The following is a 5,855-nucleotide window of genomic DNA, read 5'->3' on the forward strand; positions in this document are numbered from 1 at the left end:
CTTGGCAAGCTTTATGACGAGTTTTCATTGTGATGTCACAAGTAAAGGAAGTGAAGGGCTGGACTACAAACGAGCTGTTTTCAAGCGGTTCAGAGCAGAGCTTTCTGTGGGAGATGGGAACTCCCTTTGGGCTGGACTTTGGGCTTTTTCACATGCACAAAAAAGATATATAACTCAAAAAAGCCAAATATCATAATACCACCTCTTTAACTGCTTTTATTAAATTATCTTTTTTAGTGTTTGGGATTTCAACGTTGATTTCTCTTCACTGGAACGTCTCAGCAGCTAGCTTCCATGCACATCCGGTTCCAGTGTTGTTGTTAGCGTCGTTAGCTCTGTCGGACTACAACTTCATACTTATATAAAAACCGGACAAAACTGGACATTACTTGGAGAAAAGAAAGCGAGGGGATAGAACTACCTGGTGAGTTCAGAAAACATGTGTCCGTAACTTTATTCCAGCTATCATTGTACTTTACTATGACCAAGTTAGCATAGCATAGCCCTGATCGATCCAAACTCCATTCAGAAAACAAACATTTTAGAAGTTGTTGTCCTGCTGTCTTGCTGACAGACCTGACAAAGCATGAATTCATATGTTTAACAAATCTGCATCATGTTGTAGTTATTTTGCCATCAGTTTAATCCGTTTATTGCTATTTAATCACAGCAAAATGTTTATTTTGGGTTCATACAGTTGTAGTAATGGCGAGTTGTGTTTATTCATGTTATCGCGTTAAAATCGCCTTCTCACGTTGTGTGTGAACACTTGCAGCGAATGTACATACGTGAGGAAAGTGTCACGAGGCAAAAATTTGCAGTTGGTCTGAAATCACCATAAAAGTGTACTAAACTTTACAGTGTAGTGATGTTAACACAGCATATTTGTTTTATATTTAGTTTTTGGTTGTCATGGTAATGTATTACCTCCAACTATTAACCACACCCCCATTCTATGTAGTAGTATGAAAGGGGACTGTTGCTTTATTGTTCTAAATAGACATTACATTGTTAGTGTACAGTTGTGGTTTTAGTACTTTTATTTCTTAAATTTGCTTTTATTTTATATAGTTCCAAAGCAAAAATCTTTGTTAAACAGTTAAAACTTTTAAAGTTTGTATAAAACAGTGAATTATAGGAGTAGCCTATACTGTCTGTCCCTGTTATCCAAGTCAAGGGCAACTGGACTTGGTTGAAGATACTGGAAGACTATTTTGTCTTGCTAATCATTTTGGGATGAACACCCTCAGATTGGTACAGGAGAATGAAAGGACAGCCAGGAAAATTGCAGACTACAGGAACCATCTACGATTTAACCTGATGCCGACAATACAAACTTATTCCCAACAGCCTAAACTTAGGCTCCACAGTAAAAGGACACAGAGCTGGAATAATCCTGGAGAAAGCGCAACACCAGCTACTCAATGAGTGAGTGAGACAGATACATTTCACAATTGAAGCCCTGAACAAAGAATTGGACAACATACACCACAAACTAGAAACATATCTGCCCAGTACAGCAATGGAAAAGGTCATGTACTTCATCAAGAAAGCACATCTATCTCAGCACAACAAGAGCAATGAAAGACAGACCCGGAAATTCCAAAACCTACAGTCCAGAGCGAGCAGTACTAACAAAACAGGAGAATTGTCTTGGAGGACAAAGGACAACAACTGCACAACCCATGAAACAGACAACACATGGGTGAAAAATCTGTCAGATAGGGAACTCACCCAACCAGAGAAAGACGTTCTGGCCAAAGGATTAAGCTTTGCCATTACACCACAGCAGCTACCTATAGTGGACCTCATCACAGCCACAGAATCAGCAATTAGGAAAAACAAATAAAAAAAACAAATAAAAAGAAACAGAAGCGAAACAGCTCAGATTAAAGGTATCTGCAGCCCTTTCTAATAAAAAGGCCCCCCCTTCTAACCTCACCATCCAAGAAAGGAAGGCTGTGACATCTCAAGGATCAAAACATCACTATCCTACCTGCTGACAAAGGAAGATGCACGGTAGTCCTTAACACAGCGGACTACCAGAACAAGGTCAAAACACTACTAATGGACACAAACACGTATAAGACACTGAGACGAGACCCAACCAGCGGATACAAGAAAAAGGCCATAGAATGTCTACAACATCTACAAAAGGACAACACCATCACCCGTGAACAATATTACCGTTTGTATCCTGGAGAAGGCATTCCATGCATTTATGGACTACCCAAGATACACAAAGAAGGAGCCCCACTCAGGCCGATTATCAGCAGCATTAACTCGGTCACCTACAACATTGCCAAACACATTTCTACCATCTTAGCTCCTTTGGTGGGAAACACGCCTCACCACAACCAAAACTCCATTGACTTTGTAAACAAAGTTTGAGGACTAAAACTGGATCCAGATGAAACCATGGTATCCTATGACGTGACTTCTTTGTTCACCTGCATCCCCACCATAGAAGCAGTACAGACCGTAAGGAAACAGCTAACACAGGACAACACCCTGGACAACAGAACTAGCCTCAGCCCTGACCAGATCTGTAAATTACTCGACCTCTGTCTAAACAACACCTACTTCCAGTACAACGGAGGATTCCACAGACAGAAGCACGGCTGTGCCATGGGCTCACCGGTATCCCCGATTGTGGCAAACATCTACATGGAAGAAGTGGAGAGCAACAGAACAGTAAACTTCGTTCACTTAATGGAAACGTTAGGTAGTTAGGCTGTGTGTTGGAGATCAGTAATTCACTTGAAAGATATTTAATTAGTTAAATGGTTTAATTAGGGTTAAGGGGTGACAAAAATAATCGTGACTAGTCAACTAATCGAATAAACAATTAACAGATGCAGCCCTACTTGTGATGGCACTGTTGAGACAGACACATGCGCGAATATTTCAGGAGAGGAAGAATTTTTCTGAATTATTTGACGACGCACACTTAATTGGTCGGGGTCGGACAGAGGAGGCATAACCTTTGTCAGCAAGCTGGTGAGGGACGTCATCTCACCACTGACTTTATGCAGCTAAATTGAAGGTTGTGATGACGCTTTGTTTATTTGCCACAAGAATGATGCAGCAATGCTGATGATTTTGGCCCATCAAAACCATCAATAAGCCGAATTGTCGTGGAAACAATTATGGCACTTACAGCCCCTTTCATCAAGTTCCCAACAACACCCCCTGTAATCCAACAGAAGCAAACACAATTCATGCAAATAAAGATCAACTTTTTTATCTTTCATATGTACGTAGCCGATGTACAGAATGTACTCTCTTAAAAATTCCTAATCGTCAAATGTCTGTTGAACGTAAACTCCTCTTAGGAATTTCACCATTCAATGTGAATTTATGAGAATATTCTTAAATAAGGAAATCTACTCAGTGATTGGTCCTTGCCTACATCGTCATCCAAAATCCTGTTTGCGGCACAGCAAAGTGTCGTGAATCAGCACTAAGCCTGACACTTATGATTTAGTCCTACACTTCACTCAAATTAGGACTATGATGCATGATAACTAACTTTTAGCACAGCTTTGAGCCAATATGTTTTTACACTTAAGTCAATTCTTAGCAGTGTTCTTATGAGTAATTCTGAGAAGCTTGATAAATACGGGCCCCTACTGGCAGCTCCTAACTACTTGAGAGACCTCTCGAACTGTCTTAAATAACTGGGAGAGTAAGAGTGATTCTTAGCTTTGAGAAATTTGATAACTTGCTTTTATTCTTAAGTTTAAAAGTAGGAGTAAATTTCATGATGGCACTTTGAGAAGCCTGATAAATACCGGCCCTGATCTCAAACTGTGTGTGCGTACAATTTGTAGCATTCATCAATATTTCCATACTTCCCACTTGTTCTTAGGTAAGTTCAAAATGTAATGTTCTCAAACATTATGACGTCAAGGACCCATAAACTGACAACAATTTTGTCCCAGGGTCGCGCCTTCTGAGAGGATGTTTACTTTAAGATATTTTAAACCCATGACCAAAACAGTCTTTTGCTGTGGACCCCTGGAACACCCTCAAGGACCTGTGGGGGTCCCCAGATTTCACTTTGAGAACCACTGCCCTAGGCCACACAGTAAGCCAATATGCACAAAAGCCAACTTGGTTTTGTGCTGTCAAATATTAATACTTCATGAATATTAAATATCTACTTTATGAAAGCACAGAAGATTCACCAGCAACCGTCTTATATCCAGTCTGCAGCATGGATTTTACTGACGGCCGTTTTACCAATGCATCGGCGGAGGCAATGGTATCAGAAGTCTTTACAGTTAAACAGAGTAGTACTTGTTGAACTTGACTCTACGTTTCAAATCAATAAAATGCCAGAAGAGGTGTAAATTCTTCCAGGAGCTCCTCAACATCAATTCTGTATTTAACAGTTCACTTTACAGTTATGTGATTTACACTACTAATGACCAACGCTGAAATAGTAAACTTTCTTTATATCCCATTAAGTGGCAAACAGACATCATGAATAAGATCCTTCTAAGGGATCCGTTCCATTCAGTTGATGGTACTGTTATGTGCGGATAAGGACACTTTCAGAAAAAACTATCATGGAGTTGTAGGCTTTTACAAATCACCAGAATATCTCGCAAAACAGCTATTTTCCATGTATTTACAGATTAAAAAAAAAAAACAAATAAATAAGAAATCACACATTAGCTGAACAGTACAGCAATCTAAGTATATTTTAACTACAATTAGTTATATGAGATGTTAAGTGAAATATCAAGCTATCAATGAGATTTTTTAGTAGAACATTACTGCCACCTAACCATGGATGTACAGTAATTTTGTACACCAAATTCATAACTGCAATGCATTGTAGAGTGACCATCGTTGTTGACTGTCATAACCACAAGCTCACAAGTTCCTGCCTGCTGTTCGACACTGATTGCAGTTTTAATTGTTTTGGGACTTTTTTTTGCCATTGACAAAGCCTATCTTAATTGTTAGGTTATTACTTGTTGCTGTTGCCAGATTCATGTGAGTATCAAACACATTTGTAATTACAAATGCATGGTTCAGTTGTTGTAAATGGTTACACAAATAACCCTAACACCAATTACCAAATACCAATTACATTTAATGAGCTCATTCATTTATAAATGCAATCAAACATGTACGACACAGGTGTCCAATTAAACTGTCCAGTTACTAAAAGTTAATTCACACATTCCAGCCAATCAGAATGGATAATTCTTAGTCATGGTAAAGTAACAAAAAGCAACAAATAAAATTAGCTAATCTAGATACTTTCTTCTTAAGACAGAACAAATGGTAGGATGCACAGTCTGTTTGCAAACATTTGTACTTCGTTACCTTTACTAATAATGAGCAGAAATGATACTGAAACTATTCTCATTTACTCTCTTTGTCTTTCTCTTAAATGCTTCAGTGCCTCTTTGGCTCCAGTCATGCTCTCCTCTTCAACCCCAACCCTTCTCTGTCTGAGTCTCCTCTTCTTTCTGTCTTATCACTCCCCTGTTCTCTCCTGTCAGACTGGGACGGGCAGCCAGTGTGAATCTGCTCCCTTTGTACCAGGCCACAACCTGGTGGGGGAGGGCTTTGATGTGGTCACCATGCGGCGTAAAGGAGCCTACCTGGTTGATGTGAAGACTTTCCTCACACCAAATGGCACCTGTACTCTCTGCTCCAACCCTCTTCAAGGCAACAGGCTGCAGAAAGTAATTAATAAATGAAGTAAAAAATAATTATCTTTAACAGATGGATCCCAAAGGTACTAGAAATTATTGCAAAAAAGAAAATAAAGAATTTTTAAAGAATTATATTGTATTAAATATCATTATTAGGAATGGACCGACCAACACAAG

General features: G+C 39.2%; 1 pseudogene; it reads left to right on the forward strand.

The window, feature by feature from the left end:
* Window positions 1-5,723, forward strand: part of LOC123969613 — a 7,005-nt pseudogene extending 1,282 nt beyond the window's left edge.
* Window positions 5,724-5,855: the final 132 nt, after the last annotated feature.

This window comes from Micropterus dolomieu, linkage group LG04, assembly GCF_021292245.1.
Source record: "Micropterus dolomieu isolate WLL.071019.BEF.003 ecotype Adirondacks linkage group LG04, ASM2129224v1, whole genome shotgun sequence".
Classification (NCBI taxonomy): domain Eukaryota; kingdom Metazoa; phylum Chordata; class Actinopteri; order Centrarchiformes; family Centrarchidae; genus Micropterus; species Micropterus dolomieu.